A 19,385-nucleotide genomic window follows, 5' to 3' on the forward strand; every position below is an offset into this window, starting at 1 on the left:
TTACAGCCAAGCAACGTAATGTATGATAGGTTTACATTGCTAAATAAAATAGGAAGTTTTCTTGCACTTTAGTGTTTTCCATCTATTGAATAAACAAAGTTGTTTGTTGTTTTTTTTAAAAAAGAACAACTTGTGTTCACAACTTTCTAAATGAACAATGTCCAGGATGTAAAATAGTGGGGAAATTATTTAGAGAGGATGCTTTGGGGGGACCTCTTTGGGGAGGTAGCTTTTAAGCTGAGATTGGAAAGATACGAGAAATCACTGGGTGAAAACAAGTGAATCTGGCCTTATATAAGCCAAGAGAAGAGAAGAAGAAAGTTGTCTACAGTGTCACCCCCTGCAGATCAGTTAGTGAAGAACAATGACACATAGTGATTATATTTAGCAACAGGAAGGTTGTAAGTTGCTTTGGCAAGAGCAGTCGCAGTTGAGTGGTAGAGAACAGAATTCAAATTGCTAGACTTAATATGATGATCACACTGTAAGGTATATACGTGTTGATTCACTATGTTGTGCACTTGAAACTAACAATATTGTATATCAATTATGCTTTAATAAAAAAATTGCTCAGAGTTGAGGAATGAATGAGGGTGGGGCTAGTGGTTGTGAAAGGAAAGCCATGAATATAGCCAACTTCAAAAACAGTTTGGCCAATTTCATGTTGCTGGATGATTTAAATACTTGACAACATGGGTTGTAAATGTTAAGTTAATAACATTATTACATTGTACGTTATTATAAGGTGGTATTACACAACCATTAAAAATGATGCAAGAGAAGAATATTTAATGATATATGAAAAAGCTCACTAACTCATAAATTGAAATACTGAATATAATATCGGGTATACAAAAATCTTAAAAATATATATGACTATAACACATCTGCCTATGAATATATATAAATGTAAAAATATGTCAATGTTAGTTATATCATGATTATATATTCTGTTCAATACATGTGTCTATGTGTAAATGTAACTGGAAGAATTTCTACTCATCGAATATAAATAGGTGTTATATAAATATAAACAGGTATTATTTCTGTGTGACAGTTTTATTAACATTTTTTGCAATGAGTGTGAATTACTTTTATAATATTGTAAAAATTAAGCATCGAAAATAAAATATAAATTGTAATATCACGTAGACTTGGTTTAAATATATGCTGTGGTATTCACTAATTTAATTTTTCTGAGTCGTACTTTATTCTCTGTGAAAGTAGAGTTACAATAGATTCTAAGACTTATAAGAAGATCGCATTGACAATGTATTAAACTTCCTTTTAAAGGAATTTTGAAAAATAACTATACTTTTAATAATTTACTGCTACAGACTAAATGTGTCACTTCCAAATTTATATGTTGAATCCTAACCCCCAATGTGATGGTATCTGAAGGTGGGGCCTTTCAGAAGTGATTAAGTCATGAGGGTGGAGCCATCATGAATGGGGTTAGTGCCTGCAGAGATTTCCCTACCCATTCTGTGAATTAGGATGAGGACTCTCACTAGACACCAAATCTTCTGACATCTTGTTCTTGGACTTCCGAGTGTCCAGAACTGTGAAAAATAAATGTTTGATGTATAAGTCACCTGGACTAGGACAATTGCCATAGATTAAATATATATCTGTATATCTATATATCTATAGACATCTACAGATATATATCTATAGATATATACATATATATACACACATACATATATGTGTAACGTAAAAATATATGTCTTCACTTAGATATATAAAAAGAACAATTGTGCAATAAACTAGGGGAAGACAATAGAATTTTAAGTAAGCTAATAGAACTCTTGGATAAACTAGTGAGTGTAATATATAATATTAATGAGTCTGTATTGCCTTATATTTTTGGAATAAAAATAATTATTTTTGTTAGGAGAAAATCTTTATTATCCATAATGTATATCCTTTGAAAATTTTCTGTATTTGTGAGTATCTCTGGAAAGTATCCTGTCATCACTGACTATGTATGCTACAGGAACCAAATGTGATCCATTGTGATGCTTAAGAGATAATTGTGTTTCCTGAATTTGGAGGGTAAAATAACCCTAACAGGTTAACATAATAAAATGCAAAGGCCAGTTATAAATTGGACCCACAAAAATGAAAAGTGGAAATTTTCTTATACGATTTTATATAAAGCAGAGTCAGGTGATTCAGTTATTATTTTAAGGTTAGGCTAGAAAATAAAATAACTCTTTTCTTCTAATGATTAAGTTTGTGTAGGTTTTGTAATAAAATGTATCCCTTCTTTAAAAATAATAGCAAAAGGGAATAGTTTTTCTACAACTAAGACTAATACAAAATTGCAACTCAGATGAAATTTCTTCTTCCTGCATCCTCTAGCATAAATCCATGTTCATACGTTTCAGCTTTTTCTTTGGGTGTTCTATAAAAATGGTAATCTAAGTTAAATTTATTTATTCATACAATAAAGTTCTGCATACCACCTATGTGCATTAATGATCTCTTATTATAATATTTATCACTGTTAAACAATTATGACATCAGGACATGCAGAAGAAGATATTGGCTGACACGGTCCCTATCTTTAAAGTAGTTGTAGTCTGTGAGAACGTGGATGAGAACAGTCACATAAAAGAGTATTCGGGAAAGTAAGTAATACTAACATTCAATACAGTTTTGGAATTACAGATGCTCCTCGATGGGTTTAAGTGGAAAATATCATAAGTTGAAAATGCATTTAAACTACATCACAGTTTAGCCTAGCCTACTTTAGACATGCTCAGATCATTTACATTAGCGTATAGTTGGGAAAAATCATCTAACATAAAGCCTATTTTACAATAAAGTGTTACTTATCTCATGTAAAAAAAAGAAACTTAGTAATCTGGGGTATTGTTGCATTTTGGAAGAAATCAGGAAAATAGTTACAGATGCCAATGTAAATAAATTTGGAAAAAATGTTGATATACTCTCCTATGTTCCTGGAGAGAAATTCAAGGAAAACATGGGACTTCGGTGATAGTTTGAATACGTAGTAGAAGGAAATAAATCAGGAAGAGCTGAGTGGTAGATATCAGATAGATTTCCAGCAGTACACTGATGAGTTTCATCTGTTGAAAATATAATTAGATTATATATCAACTATCAAATTGCAGTTATATGAGAAAGTCATTAGTAACCAACAATTGAGAGTCTCATTACTGGACTTGGTAAAACAACAGGAAGCAATCTGGACAAAATATCTAGTATTTAAAAGCACATTCTGTGATGTCAGACAATTCCAGTGTTGGCTTGGCCACTTACCACAACTTAATCTTTCAACCTACGTTTTTTATTTGCAAAGCAGAGATGGTAAATAGTCTTTACAAACCCTCTCTGTCATACTAGCAGTAATGGTCTATGGTTTGGATTGGCCATCAAGCTCATGGGACACAGTCTCTTTTATCCAGCACCAAACTATTTTTTTAGCTTTAATGAAGGACAGGAAAGAAATAGCACAGCACACATAGCAACATCATAGCAGAGGCTAGGTAGTCGCCATGATGAACTAACATGCACTGCTTTGGATGTCCCAGTCCCTCATACTTGAGAAAGTGTGATCATAAGATGCCGGACAACCCAGGCTTAGAGAAGTAGTCAGTGCTGAGATCCCTTTAGCTGTTTAATTAGCCACACAGTCACTTCAGGTGCTCATAATTACCCCCCAAATTCAGCAAAGTTGCTTCTTATCAATATAGATTATTCATTACTTACTGTGGACAATAAAGCAAATGTCTGGTCCCATACATAGTTCTTGGCTGGGTCCCATTATCATTTATCTTCTATCTGGTATCCTATTTTTCTATAAATTTTGTGAAATATATTGCTAGGAGAGTTGACCAAGGGTCAAATACTTTGGCATTCCTAAAACTAGAGAAGAAAAAAAAAAAAAAAGCACAGATATAGCCATTAATTTTTCCCTTCCAGTGTCTACCTTATAGGATTTTATGAGGATTAAATGAAATACTATAATTACAATGCTTAGCACAGTGAGTGGCACACACTGCTTAATAAATAGTAGTTAAAATTATCCTTTATTAATAAGGTTCAACATATAAGTTTGATATTTGCTTTTGAGGGTTTTTTTTCACCAAATTCTATTTGGGGCATGATATCAGTAACTGTAATCACTGTCTCACTACTACTACCATGTTTCTCCCAAAATAAGACCTAGCCAGACAGTCAGCTTTAATGCCTCTTTTGGAGCCAAAATTAATATAAGACCTGGTCTTATTTTGCTATAGGACCCGGTATAATATAATATAAGAAATGTAATATAATATAATATAATTAATATAATATAATTAATATAATATAATATATAAATTAATATAATATAATATAATATAATATAATATAATATAATATAATATAATATAATATAATATATAACATACCATAATATAATATAATATAATTATATATAATTGTACATAATATAATATAGTATAACACCCGGTCTTATATAATATAAGACCGGGTCTTATATTAATTTTTGCTCCAAAAGACGCATTAGAGCTGATTGTCTGGCTAGGTCTTATTTTCGGGGAAACACGGTACTACTACTATTACTACTACTACTACTGAACACGCACACTTTTATATTTTTCCTTAGTATCACATTTGGAAGCAATTTTTGCATTGCTTTTTTTTTTACATTGATTTTTAATCAGGAATTAAAGATACTTAATTTTTCTTTTTTAAATATTTTTGTCACTAAATGAACACTTAGAAATATATTTATGTAGCTATTATGGAGAAGTAATTTGGGTATGATACCAAAACTTTACAGCTTTTTTTTTTAAGTTTTTTTAAATTAAAGTTTATTGAGGTGACAATGGTTAGTAAAGTTACATAGATTTCAGGTGTACAATTCTGTAATACATCATCTATGTAACACATTGTGTGTTCACTATCCAGAGTCAGTTCTCCTTCCATCACCATATATTTGATCCCTTTTACCCTCATCTACCACCCCCCTCCTCCCTTACCCTCTGGTAACCACTAAACTGTTGTCAGTGTCTATGAGTTTTTGTTTCTTTATTTGTTTGTCTTGTTCCTTTACATCATTGGTTTTAATTCTTTTTTTTTTTTTTTTGCTATTAATTCTTAATCTTCACTTAGGCAAAGTTGCTAAAGATCTTTTTCTGCATCTTCAACTAATTACTGGAATAATTGTCAAATTCTAGTGAAGTTTACAAATGGAAATTGATGTTCCATAGGATTCATTTCTATGCACACTTATCCTTCAGTGTTATAGCTCTAGAAGCAAAGCAGACGGGGAGGTTACAGCATTTTGCATTATTAGCCTTCAGAGGACCATAGAAGTAGAGCGAGGAAGGAAAGCAAATAAAGTTGCTCTGTCTGCTTTTATCAGAGCTGCTTTTCTCCCATGATTTCCTGAAATCTATAAAATAGAGAAATATCATCCTTTTGAGAATCGGCGGGGTCCTCTGACTCTAGGCTCTCTTATTTTTCCGATTTTAAAGCCTTTTGGAGAAAGTTGTTAGGAAAAATTTACTTTTAATTATGACATAGTTTCTTGTCTCCTGTTTCTTCCATTTCTCTTCTCTCTATTGTTCTTGTTTCCAATTTAGTCGGATAATATTACAACTTACTTCAACCAACCAGCTCAATTGAAAAACGCATATGAGAAAGGTATAAATAAAGTTTTTTAAAAATACAAAACAACAATAACCAACCAAAATCAACCAAAATTGGACCAATTCTTATTTTATATTCTGTTAATTTCTTCTAGCTGTGTTTTCCCTTAGAAAGGATGCTTCTTCCTCTTTGAGGAGAAACTTTTCTCTATGGTACCTTTTTTTGGTAAATAATCTATGAATTTCTAAAGGAGAGTAGAATGAACGTTTTTAATATACAGACAAAGACTGGCTTTAAAATGAAGTGTGCCAGGAGATCAGTAGGGGGAATTATTTGTCTTCAATGATTCTGTACTTAAATGACGTGACTGTTTATTTCCCAGAGTTAGGGAAGAGTTAGGACTTTGGGGCTCTCAGTAACAGATAATGCATTATTTTCCCAGTGAACTCATGAGTCCATCAGGACCCAATCATATCCTAGCACTTGCAAGCTTAATAGTAACATATGCGGAAGCCCTGCCATTTCAGACTGATGAAAAGTGGGGAAAGGAATAATCCAGCTTGTTGGGGCCAGGGATATGACAGCTACAGAGCTGGCTCTTGCGGTAAATGATTATCTGCATATCGTCTGAATGGCTTAGAGAGAACAGTCATGGATATGGTGATTGTGGATAAATGGTAGAGCCCTATGCTTCACTTGGGTTCAACAACATGAGAAGTCTAGCTGGCACAATTTGAAATTTGGTGGCATCCTGGTCCAGTGATCTGCCCACCATGACAGAATTTTGGTCAGTGATTGGGATTGGGAGTGTACAGGTAGTGCTGTTCAGCATCTGAAGGGGATAGCAAGAGTTAGGGCAAGACAGGACATCAGAAACCAACAGGGAAGGTGTGATTCAGGGAGAGATGTTCCTTCCCTATTTGAGACCTGGTACTGAAATGTGAGATGGAGTGGGAATCACAGGTTCCTATGTATTAGCTCATTCTTGCTGAGAAATTGGTATAGACTGTGACTACAAGTGTACAGAGCTCGACATCATATACTGTGTGTATGGTTGAGAAACCAGTTATAATCCCTAAGGAAAAGTAGGGAGAGGAGACTGGAGGCCAGCCCACTCAGCATTTCCTTAGGAACCCTTGGAACATACTAGCAAAATGAGTAATTTTAGGACCAGATCAGCTAAAATATATAAACACCTATTTCCTGACTCTTCCAATAGCTTGATTTAATGAACTTATTTCAGAATTTGAAATATAGCCAATGATTGTGGTAACTTACTGTTACCCAGTGTTTATTTCCCAAGCAACAGAGACTTTGGTGCATGATATGAGCCCTGAAGTAGTTTTTTTTAATACTTGACACTAATTTTTTAAACTCTTCTCTCATTTCTATCTATACAATTTTTTAAAACTCTTCTCTCATTTCTCTTCTATACAAAGAAAGAATCCTAACATTCTCACTGCGAGACTATAGGGTTGCTTGGTCTGACATGTCTGAATGATAAAAAGATGATATTATGGACGTTCTTCTGACCTTGAGAAGATAGAACATGCTACCTAATTGAGATTACAAGTTTATGACCTTGTAACTTGCTCCTCAAAATGGTACAGACACCATTTTTTAAAAATAAAAGTGTAGACAGATTAGATTTTAGACTCAATGGTAAGGATTTATAGTGTATTACACTATATTTTCTCAACATGAGTTAGTTCAGTCATTTAATGGAAAATATCTCCAGTTTCAGGTTATTCCTCCATTCAACCACTTTTTTTCTATGTTAGAAAACTTTTGTAGTGCATGTGAAATACTCTTTAAAAGTATATGTCTCACTTCCCAAACTCTGGTGTCACAATCACCTACAATACTTTGGTTCGACCTGAGACCTACTTTACTACCTCACTGAAAGTTCAGGAATCAGCTAGTTGTGGATCCATTGCTCACCCTGGCACTTCTTCACACTATCATTGAAGAAGTTTATTCAATATTCGGCAAACATTTTTTGATTGCCCACTGTGTGCTGGATAATCTGTAGGCACCCGTGATCCATGGTGAACAAGGCATATCTCTGTTTTCAAGAAGCATATCACACACATACGCTAGAGCTCTAAATCACTTCATGATGTGAAACATATTGCATTAGATAAATACAAAGTACAATAAGGGCAAAATAAATTTTAAAAAGCCACTTTCCTTGGAGGAGAAGAGGAGAGTGCACCATTTCACAGCATATGGGGCATGTGAGCTTGGCTGAAGTGGGTTTCCAGGGAAGTAGACATACCATAGAAAGAGAAAAATAAATTTCCCAATATGTTCTGAGAGAATGCGAATTTCTTGGGGCTGGAGCCTACCCTGTGTAAGCGAGAATCTAGAGGCTTCATTGAGAAGGGCTCCATGAATTACAATAAGGAAACTCCTAGTCTATAGGTGATGAGAAACATTAAAAAATTGAAAAGTAGTGATGGAGGTTTGTAGCTGTTTAAGCATTGAAATGAAAGTAATCTCTTAAAAGGAAGGTTGTTCCTTAATATCTTCACTGCATCGAAACAGCAAAATAACTGATTATTGTGAATGAATATACAGTATAAAAAAATCAGCTTTGATTTTTTAAAAATTGAGTTGATTGGATTACTGATGTCCAGGACACACAAAGATTCCAATTTCAATTGTCTTTTAACAGGCAATGTTTCAAATGACACAAATTCTGTGTTTTTATGTAAAGAAAAAAAGCAGTTCCTGTTTGTAAACATCTGAAATATTTTTTTTTTATTTCTCTTTTTTATTGGAACTTTTTGCTTGTATGTATGTAGAATTTGTAAATGCAATTCAGCTGTGTCACCCATTAGAGCTGTCACACACCACACCAAAGTGGCCTGTCTTCATGTTTGTCCTTCATCAGCTCAGAGAGTTCTTATTCAACCCTCAGGGACAGAGGGGAAATGAAAAAAGCCTAAGGACAGGCCAAGGAGATTCACTGACTATTTATAGAATAACCTTATGTTAGAGAGAATCAGCTTTTCAAAGAAAGGGAACTAAAGCTCTCTATTTGTGTTCAGTAGAAACAGGAGCATTGTGAAATGGAAAGAAACAACTCCTAAATCAAAGGAACACTTTGTAATTCTAAAAGAATGTGAGGAATAGATGTAATATTGCAATGAGCTAAAGTGAAATGATTCTGAGAGTCACCTATTCTTTTATTGTTCTCTTGGGATGTTGTAGCTTAAGAATATTTTTTTAGGCAAGTTCTGCTATGTCCCCAAGACCTGCCAAAAATAGCAAAATATTACAAAGTTAGTATTCCTTTTACACCTTGAATATTAACTGTGTACTCCTGTTGAATTTTTTTTTGTGAGTATAAAAATTGATAAATGTTATCACAGAGTGGCTTTAAAGAGATTATTACATTTAAATCATGTTTTTTAAAAAATGTTTTAAATTCCACTCTTGTGAATGAATCATAAATCCTGCCCAATTTAAACATTAGAAATGTGAAAAATACCTTGTTCCTTTTTTTGTTTGGAACCAATTTCATGGAGCTGCAGTTTTTGCAACACTTTTATTATATAACCGGGCCCAGAAGATCCCATCCCCCATCTGTTCACTATAATGTTTTCTTTCCTTTTATTCCAGAAGATGCCAAGACAGCCTCCTGGTGGGTTACCTTGGCAACCTCGTGTGTCATGTTTTAGAATGTCCCAGGGCTGCAGTTTTATTTCTATTAGCATGTACTTCAGTCAGCTAACTGTAAATTTAGAAGGCCTATTGAATAATAAACCATTATTTTTCCTTGCAGAATGAAAAACAGATAATTAGGATTACTGTTCAGTAAAACTCACTTATATTTAATACTGTATATAGGAAAACTTGTATTACTGCTACCTAAAGGCATGGTATTTTTCACATGATACTTCATAAACTGATGCTGTAATGCCACATAATATAATACCCAGTGTGACTGCGTGATCTCATCTTTGAAAAGCATGTCCCTTTACAATCTTGAGTGAAAACCATACAAGGCTTTTATCACAGAGCTTTTGATATGCCTATCAGTGTAAGACTGCAATGACTCAAGATAATTACATCAAGCTACAAATTTCACACAGCCTCCAATGAAACAAATATTGAAAATATATCATTTTAGTATTTCTCACCCGAAGAGTCATATCTCTTTAGCTACATCTTTTAAATGTTATTGACATAATTCCTCTTTTTATAAGCTTAATATAATTTCCACATTGTGGAAAATATCTTACAATTTGTACTAATTTCAGAGACAGACTTTTGTAGTTTTATAAAAACAAGAGATATAGAAGGCCTGAAATTTCAGTTGCATATAGAGTTAACAGCAAAGTTGAAATGAGAAGTAATTCTCTTTGAACCTCCAGTATTTATGAGGTATCAGAGTGAGAGCGATACATCAGTGCTTTCACTTCGGGAAGAAAACTAGGCAGGCATGCTCCACAGTCTGCAAGATAGTTTTTTGCTTCTTGGTATAGAGTTTAGGCCAGGGGTGTCCAAACCTTTTTCAACGTTTTTTACCAAGGGCCATATGCGGTAAAATACACAAACAGCCGGGAGATGAACTATGTATTGCCTCACCTGGTTTATTTAAGTAAACTAAATATATTTTTGGAATTTGCTGCGGGCCAATTAACAATGGATTGCGGACCCCAGTTGGCCCGTGGGCCACAGTTTTGACACTCCTGGTTTAGGCTTTCCATGATCACAGACAACATTTTAGGAGGATATTCTACTATGGAATAGTGACATTTTTCTATTTGACCCAGACTCAATGTTACCTTGAAATTAATAACCCTTTCTTTCTAAGAAAGGGCCTCTGAAGAGCTTTTTCTGAGAAATTTTGAGTACGACCGTAAATTGAGCTATATTTCCCCTTTTCATTCCTTAGAGGCACAGGCTGTACATGCTTCAATGTGTGCAGGGTAATTCAGTTGCCACTTTCTTTTACAGTGTTTCCTTCTAGGCTCCAATATCCTTAATGTCATATTTTAGCGTAGTATTTGATGAAAGTGATGGAAATAGATGATCATTGTTCACGAATTTTCTATTTTCCAAAGTTCTCCCCATCCTACTAAGAGTATTAGGAGAATCTCCCAAAATGGTACACTCATTAAAGATGTCTGTGTCTGAATATAATGTGGTGTGTGTGTGTGTGTGTGTGTATTTGTGTGTGCACACACTTGTGTATGTGAATATCCTTAAAGCAATATGGTTCCTTTAGACATGATTTTATAATGGATAATTCTACAGGGGCCTCAAGTAAGACATGATTTTTCTTTTTTAACTCCAAAGAGGATTAAAACTTTCTTGCTATCTTTCTTATTGGTTTAAAAATCCTTTGAAATAGATAATAAGGGAACAGAAGGACTGGTGCGCGTAGATGATCTTTGGCAGCATCATTCAACTTGTTGTGGTAGATAAATTATCAAAATCCCAATTTGCCTAATCCAAGTCTTGTTCTTAAAACACTATTAAAGTCTTTAAACTTTAGCTCTTTATGATACCAACAATTTCTTCTTCTTCTTTTTAGGATAGTAGTTTTAATGCTTGCATATCAAAGGCAAATTTGATATAACCATAGTAAGATTTCTCCGATAACCATAGTAAGGTTAGCTAGCGTTGAATGACTGGTAGACTAGAGTATCTCTGGTTCTGAGCAGCCATAACTGAGAGCTTTGAGCAGATCATCTTGTCAGATATGATTGTTCATTTAAAATAGTTTTAGAGGAACTTAGATGCAGATGGATGAATTAATTAAACTCACTTTTCCCAGTACATGGCGTATTGTCAGTCACCATTGCTCCATAAAAAGCTCCTCTCTTGTTTTCATTCTTTCTTTTGTTTTTTACAACTTTATTGTGGTATAATTCACCTAACACAAACTGTACATGTTTAAAGTGTATGGTTTGATGAGTTTGACTTATGAATACTTCCCTATGAAACCATTAAGATAATGAACATATACATCAGCCCAAGTTTCCTTGTGCCTCTTGATAATCTCTCCTTCCCTATCTATACTCTCCCAACCACAGATTTGTATTCTATCACTATAGATTAGTTTGCAATTTCTAGGATTTTCTATAAACTGAATCATACAGTATACATTAAGTATTGTCTGTCTTCTTTCATGCAGCATAATTATTTTGAAATCCATCCATGTTGGAGCGTGTATCAATAGCTCCTTTTATTGTTGAGTAGTAGTCCACTGTGTAGAATTTGTTTAAATATATTTGTTAATGGACATTTAGGTCATTTCCAGTTTTGTCTATTATAAACAAAGTTGTTATGAGCAATCATGTATGTCTTTGTGTGGACATATCATTTCATTTCTCTCTTATGAATACCTAGGTGTAGAATTCCTGGGTCATATAGTAGGTGAATATTTACTTTTTAAAGAAAGTGTCAAACTGTTTTACAAAATAGATGTGCCGTTTTACAATCGCATTAGTTTTGTGCAAGAGTCTTACATTCTCACCAATACTTGTCCCTTGTCAGTCTTTTAATTGTCACTCTTCTAATACATGGTTAGTAATTTCCATTGTGGTTTTAATTGCATTTCCCTAATGACTAATGATGTTGAGTGTCTTTTCATGTGCTTACTTGCCATATCATTGAGTTTTAACAGTTCTTTATGTATTCTAGATACAAATGCTTTATTAGATATACATTTTTCAAATATTTTCTCCCATCCGGTGTATGCCTTTTCACTGATGGCACAGTGTTTTAAAAAGCAAGATTTCTTAATTTAATAAAGTCCAATTTATCTTTTTTTTTTCTTTTGTGGATTGTGCTTTTGGTGTTATACTTAAGAAATCTTTGATTAACTATGGTCACAGAGGTTTTCTACTGTTTTATTCTGATATTTTATAGTTTTGGATTTTACATTTAGCTTTGTGATCTATTTTGAATTAATTTTTATGTTTGGTACTTAGGTGTTATTTAAATGTCTAACCACTATGCTGTATACCTGAAACTAATATAAAATAATATTGAATGTCAACTGTAATTGAAATAAATAAACAAACAAATAAATAACTCAATGAAAGGGCTACTTAAAAAATCTCATAGATTCAAATTAATAGTGAAAATTTCTATATTCTTAAGATTATCTTGGGTACACTTGATGAGGTAGTTTTCAGGTCCATCAACAGGACCTTGTATCTTTCCATGTATCTTCTTTTAATCTTGAAGGTAGGGGTTGTTATGCGACAACTGATGTTCCACTGTTACCCAAAGCCACAGAGTAAATTGGCTCTAGTCTGAAGCTTGAATTCAGGTTGATCAATTTCTGGGCCTTCAAGTCTCAAAAAGGAATACAGAGTTTTTTTATTAAGTGTGTTGAGACTAATGTATGTTTTGGTCCATAAACAACTGCCAGGTGTCAGCCAGGTCAAGGAAGTAGAGAAAAGTATACCAAATATACAAGTCAATTTGGAAGAGAGAAAAGTAGACTCAAGCACAAGTGTGAGTCCTTGCTTTTGTTTACTGAATGTCGTTGGGGAGGAATTAACAGTTTCAGAGCTTCAGTTTGCCCTTTTCTAAAATGGAAGGCTGATTTTCCCCACATTTTTTTCAGGTACCCATGAGCAATAAATGAGATAATAGATATGAAAGTTCTCTGAAATTTAAAAAGTGCAAGACACACAAAGAATTTATGGATGGTAAAGTGATATCACTGCGTGAGCATGAGCGTTTTTGTGGGATGTCCATGGAGGTGAGTCAAAACCAGTGCTCTAAACAGAGTCCAGTTAATGCGGATAATTCTGTAATCTTTATTGAATGCCTTTATTTTAGCTATTTAGTAACTTTGTTTCACATGGACAACACTTTTCATTGCTACAGATCTCTTAGAAATTACATGAGTACATTTAACATAATTATTTTAGTGCATTTTTTCCTCCATGATCAGGAAACTGGCATTAGACCTTTTATCAGAAAACACATGTTTTTTAATTTAATATATCCCATCTTTTCATTAAATAGGTTTTGTAGCTGAAGTTAGGTCTGAAAACTTGTCAAAGACAGTGTGTTGTATTTTTTCCTATTTTTAACAGATTTAGCCTATAAATTTTTAATGCATTTTCCTGTATACTATAATCCTCTTACAGTCTATCCATCCATTTTCCCTTACACAGGGCAATTAATTTTATTCCTACCCCCTGGAGTCTGTTTTTTAGTTTCCCTATTATTTAGGGGAAGGAAATAGAACATAAATGCAGGCAAAGAAATTACCATGCAATCCATTTGCTTTTGAAAAATGGATTTGAGAAATATAGATAAAGTATATATGATAGCCCCAGGAAAACCCCAAGTGATTCCTTGTCACTCACTCAAAACATACTAGGAATAACTTACAATGTAAAGAAGTAGATTTTTCCAATTTACTTGTAGAATTAAGTACTTGAATGGTTTAGATCAGTCATTCTTCAGGGAAAGAGGAGATGGTTAGTCTCCAAAAGAACCTTTGGTAGTATCTGGCAGCGTTGTAACAACTTTTGGGTTGCTACTACTAGTATCTAGTCAGTAGAGTTCAAAGATGCCAATAATCCTACAATGCACAGGAGAGTCCAAACACCAAGAGTTATTGTGCTCAAAATGTCAGTAGTGCTGAGATTGAGATTGATCTGGCTAAGATTCAATGGATGATAAAATTTCGTTACTACTTGAAAAGATTTTATTTATTGAGGGTTGTGGATGGAAAAGGAGAAATTTAATAGAGGTAAATTGAAATAAGTGTAAAAGAAAGCTATGCTTTCAGCATATATTAGTTTCACCTCTGACACTTTCAAAAGTTAGAGAAACAACCCACATAGACTCTTAATAAATTAGATTAGAAAGCTGTTCTATCATGGGTGTTGGGGGATCACATCCATGGTTGCTTTGGCCTTTGTGTCTCACTAAGGACGGCTAGGAAGAATAAGACATGGAGGGGAAAAATAGAATAAGAACAAAATTCAAAAAGATAAGAGAATAAGATAAGAATAAAGTGGTATCTTTTGTTATTGTTCTATGCAGTTTATTTTGGGGTTGTGGGTTGGGGAGAGAGGGTCGAGGAAAAAGCTGTTGGGGAGGATGTGAAAAGTTTGACTCAGGGTCAATTTTAAGTGGGAAAGTATGTGCTGGTCTCTTAACTCGCCTTAGAAGGAATAATGGACCCTGATCGCATGATGGGCTAGGGCTCTGGGCATCGAGTTTGGGTGACGAGCATTGACCAGAGGCCCTTGTGGGACCCCTGCAAAGGGACGTGAATCTTGGGGCTCTGACGGGCTTGGCCAGGAGAGCTGCTGGGGCCTACTGAGGCCAGGGGTCCTTCCTCCCGGGAAGGAATGAAGAAGCCTCGCGGAGAGGTGGAGGTGCACAGGCTCACTGGGGCTGGAACAGGTGGCTGCCGCAGCGCAGCACCGGACCTGGCGTTTGTTGGGTAGGCGAAGTGCAGGGATCTAGAGCCAGAGGGAGGAGCCTCAACCAGAGGTGCCCCTGAGGGAACTGCAAGTCTGAGCGCCGAGCCTGCTTGTCTCCAGGAACCAGCAAGTTTCTGCCTCTCTCTCCATCTCAGGCTGAGTGAGTGTCATGCAGGGAGTAACGCAGGGTCTCTAGTCCAGCTCCCCACATACGAACGCAGGATATGGTGAGGCCAAAAAGGAACACCCACGGAGCCATAGATAGGGGAGTCACACCACTATAGTCTTACTGGCAGCTGGGTTGGAGACACAGGAGCCATGAGCCACACTATCCACAACCTGCCATCCACTTCTCTCTGACAACCAACCTCACTGGCTAGCTGCAATCCGCCCTTGCTAGCTCAGCTACCATCTTCTTGCTAGCCCCCATTTTGCACTATGGCAGTTGTACTAGTGGCCAATGGCTCACTGGTTACAGCTGACAGCCAACTAGCCACAGCTGATGGCCATCTAATCATAGTTGATGGCCATTTAATACCTGAGCCAGCACCTTTCCACGTGAGGGCAAGAACCTGGAAACTGCACTCCTGGCTCTGTACCCACAGTGAGTATCTCTGTGTCACACGTCCTTTCCTCGAGGGTTCTACAGGGAGTGTCAGGGTATGCCTGAGGCACAGGGCGAGCCCCACTTGTGTCAGCGCAGGACTGTGCAGGACAGGAGAGGGCACCCGCATCCCCACGCCCCACAGGACCTCAGCTCTCTGCCTGTTTCTAAGGCAAGAATCCACAGTCAGTACTGTTGCTTGCAAGTTTTGTTGCTTAGTTAGACATCATCCCGAGAACTGGAAGTTCCAAAATAGTTCCCTCTCCATTTACTTTTTAGGAGTGTGTGTGTGGAGTGGGCTGTGGGGAAAATGGGGAGATTTGACCCCATAGAAACAGTAAATATTTTAAATTAGCGGGTCCATGGTACAATTTCATCCTTCCAAGCTGTCATCTTTTATCATGTTGAATAAATATGAACTGAAGTTAGACTTAGTGAAAAATCGAAGTCCATTGAGAGTAAAACGTAGGTTCTCATGAGACAAGCAGACTTAGTTAATGGAATCACTCAATTCAGCTGAAACAGGGCTGATTAACAAAAATGGTAGGATAAGTCTTTTCAAAAATTTAAAAATAGGTTTCCATTATCTCTTTCTTGCCTAACATCTAGAGATAACATTGATGAAAAGACAGTTAAGGTTAAGTTTGCTAATTGTGTTAAAACCCTGGCCCTGTGCATATCTTACTGGAAAAAAAAAAAAAAACACTTTCAAACAGTTCTGTGGATGTAACTTATTTGTAAGGAGATCATTTTGGGGGGAGGGCGGGGGGTGGTCATGAAGGGAGGGAAGGAAATTTTCTGTAATATAAAACAAATTTAATGCCAAACTTGTAAACTAAGCTACTTTGATACAACTTCAGTTTTATGTAAGCTAGAGTACAAGGAATCTGAAGATTTTTGTTGGAGCTTTGCTCATTAATTGTGTGGTCTAAAACAAGTCACTTAACACTTTGAGATCAATTTCATCAACCTTAAATGATATTCAATGGTTTGATTAGTGGGAATATACTATTAATATATAGCTATTTTTCACACTGTATCTGCTTTCCCACCCCAATGACTTGAGGTAGACCAGGTGGAGGTGGGGTAAGGTATTTCTTAGGTGATTCTGATCATGTTTTACTCTTTCCTCCTTATCAAGAAATCTTTGAATCCTTCTAGATTAGAGGCTGGGTAAATTATCTAACTTTATACACTACAGAATATTTGATTTTTCTGCCAACATTTTTTCTTCAGTCATATTGTTTTCTTCTGAAGCACAAATATAGTAAAACATAGTTTTAAACAGGTTGGGATGGTGAATACGTTACCTTGAGTTGTATTTGAAATGTTGTTTAGTTGAAATATTTTTGTGTCTAAACATGAGTATGGCATGCCACACATGTTAAATTCAGTGTGTGTGTGTGTGTGTGTGTGTGCGCGCGCGCGCGTGCGCGTAGGCCGAGACTTTTAAGACTGAATACTTTCAAAGTCTTATTGGGCTACAGAAAAATAGCTTTATAAGCCTTTAATTTCGAATTTGGTTTCCCTGTGTCTCAGTCGACCTGGCTAAGTTCCTTCATTTAAATTGGCCTCATTCTGAGCCCCTTGTCAGCATTATGATGTACCTTGTTTTCCCTGATTTCACTGGAATTTACCTGGAATCTTTGGTATCTGTGATTAATTTTTATTATTTTGTTGAGTACTTCAGATAACTTATAACCATGGCCTACTATTGATAAAATATCTTACATTTTATTTATATGGATTGCTATAGTGTATATATATGTATATATATGTAAATATATGTGAAAGTGAGTAAATTATTAAATTTTCTCTGATTAGATTATGACTATTCCTGTCCATGAGATTTTGAAAGATTGGAGATTTGCTACCCCTTTTTCTGGCTGATATTAATTTGAGTCAAAACTACTCAGCCCTTGATGAGGTGATACTTGGGATTGCTTAGGTTGGATGGATAGTCTGTGCAGATTTGATTCTATAAAACTATTCATCATCTAGTTCCAAGGTTACAGTTGGGACAATTCTCCTTTCTCTTTAACCTCTTTCTACGATATCATAACAGGGTGTTAACATTGGAGCATTTCAACTACAGAATGCAGGAACTGTGCGAATTGTGTTGGGCATATCCCCAGTCATCTTTACACCACCTGCATGGAACTTGGAAGGGAGATAGTAAAAATCTAGTTTTCATTTCTGAGCTTATCCATTACTATGAGGACATATTAGGGGTAGCTAAAGCTTTGATGATGATGGTGAAATCTGGAGAAAGCTTGTTCAGGCCAAATCCCTTTCCCATGGAGGAATGGAAGGGGATGCTTTATGAAGGGGGATTGTTTTCCCCTCGGCTGGAATCAAGTTGGAGAAGCTTCAAAGTGTCCATTCATAGGGTCTGATAATATTTATTGGTGTTTTGGACAGTACTAATTGTGCCTGGAAAGATGAGACACTGAGATGCCCCTGCCTGAGCACAGAGAGCTAGAACGCTGCATTGGGAGGAAACTTCAATGACATCTGTGGTAGGCAAGGATGTATATGTCTTACTAATTCTTGGGAAGGAGTTGACCTAAAGCCACTTTGAAAGTTTCTCTACCCAAGGGGACCAAAGGTTGAACTGTGGAAACTTAGGGAAGTGAGTGGAAGCCACTAGCAGAGAGAGGACTAGTCCATGTCAGAGGAAGTCCAGCATTCACAGTGGATGAACTATTGAGAAATTGGCAAATGTGCTCCTTCTCCCTTCAATCAGGAGTTGTCCTGTCACCCAGAGGACCCTGACTCCATATGACAATGGCACCTGCCTCCTTCCCCCTGCCACCATCTGACCTGTATTGAGTCACACAATCTAGTAAAGGGGCCGGGGGGAGGAGAAAAAGGCCCTAACCCCATGACCACTACAGGTTTCTTAGCCTGATACGGGCTCAAGGTGGGAAAAAAAGATGTTTTACCTCTCTGGGAATTTAGAGGTTTTGATTTTTGCATGAAGTGGACATTATAATTAGTGAAATGCAATTCTTCTTTTACCTAAAGGGAATTAGAAAGCTGTGGATGCTGCCTAAGGTTTTATCTAGGGGCAGGGAAAGAACTAGCCCCTGGAAGAAGGTTGAAAGACAGTGGGAGAAAGTTCTTTATGCACACTAAGGACTCAAACTTTTTTAATGAAGTTGTTATTCCGTAATAATTCTTTTGACTTTGGCTCTGCTGGAGGATATTGGCCATTGTGTTTAATCTGTCCAAAACTTTGGTTTCTATATCAGGACATGAGCATAATATCAGTACCTACCTCAAATCTTTTTGTGAAAATTAGCTATAATTAACATAGTGCCTGACACATGTAAGCAAATATTACATATTAATGTCATTGATTTTTACACAAATGTCATAGTTCCTAGTTGAGTATTGGGCTCAATTAGGTACAAATTTGTCTTCTGTTAAGTTGGATTATCAGAATGACTTTGGTAAGGCAATAGCAACCAAGAGGTTTCTGAGCTTGGGCTAGAAAAAAGTGGTGACCAAAAGCATAAACTTGCGTGATTATTTGATTCTGGCTGTGGCTTCTAGATGTGAGAAAGGACACTGCGACTTCCTTAACCAGTCTTTTCTGACCCCTTCTGTAGTAAACACAGTAAAACAGCTTCTTAAAGATACAACTAAGTATGTCGTTATGGAAATTGGGGCACAAATCAGGGACTCTAGTGGCTATTTTTATAAAATAGTTTTAGAAAGAAAAAAGA

General features: G+C 35.8%; 1 protein-coding gene across 1 annotated transcript in view; it reads left to right on the forward strand.

Moving 5' to 3' along the window:
• Positions 1-19,385, forward strand: part of THSD7A (thrombospondin type 1 domain containing 7A) — a 623,382-nt gene that overhangs the window by 67,332 nt on the left and 536,665 nt on the right. The window contains exon 2 of the mRNA XM_081079273.1: positions 13,226-13,363. The gene's annotated coding sequence lies outside the window, so the exon portion shown is untranslated. The remainder of the gene's footprint in view (positions 1-13,225; positions 13,364-19,385) is intronic.

The sequence above is a fragment of the Rhinolophus hipposideros genome (assembly GCF_964194185.1).
Source record: "Rhinolophus hipposideros genome assembly, chromosome: 18".
Taxonomy (NCBI): domain Eukaryota; kingdom Metazoa; phylum Chordata; class Mammalia; order Chiroptera; family Rhinolophidae; genus Rhinolophus; species Rhinolophus hipposideros.